We start from the raw sequence: 212 nt of genomic DNA on the forward strand, positions 1-212 counted from the left end.
GACACATCTTATCCTACGCCTCTTCACCCTTAGCATCATCAGGTACAAATGACCCAGTCTGTCGCGGACCTAATCGCCGAAGAGACCTGATTACAGCTGTAATACACAAGCCAATCTGTAACCTTTTCGTATCGGTTACTCAAAGACGCTGACGCAGCCAAAAGGCCTTGTCATGCGGTTCTTTGTGATGCCCTTCCTCGCTTGTTGTCAAT

Source organism: Penaeus monodon, chromosome 30, assembly GCF_015228065.2.
Source record: "Penaeus monodon isolate SGIC_2016 chromosome 30, NSTDA_Pmon_1, whole genome shotgun sequence".
NCBI lineage: Eukaryota > Metazoa > Arthropoda > Malacostraca > Decapoda > Penaeidae > Penaeus > Penaeus monodon.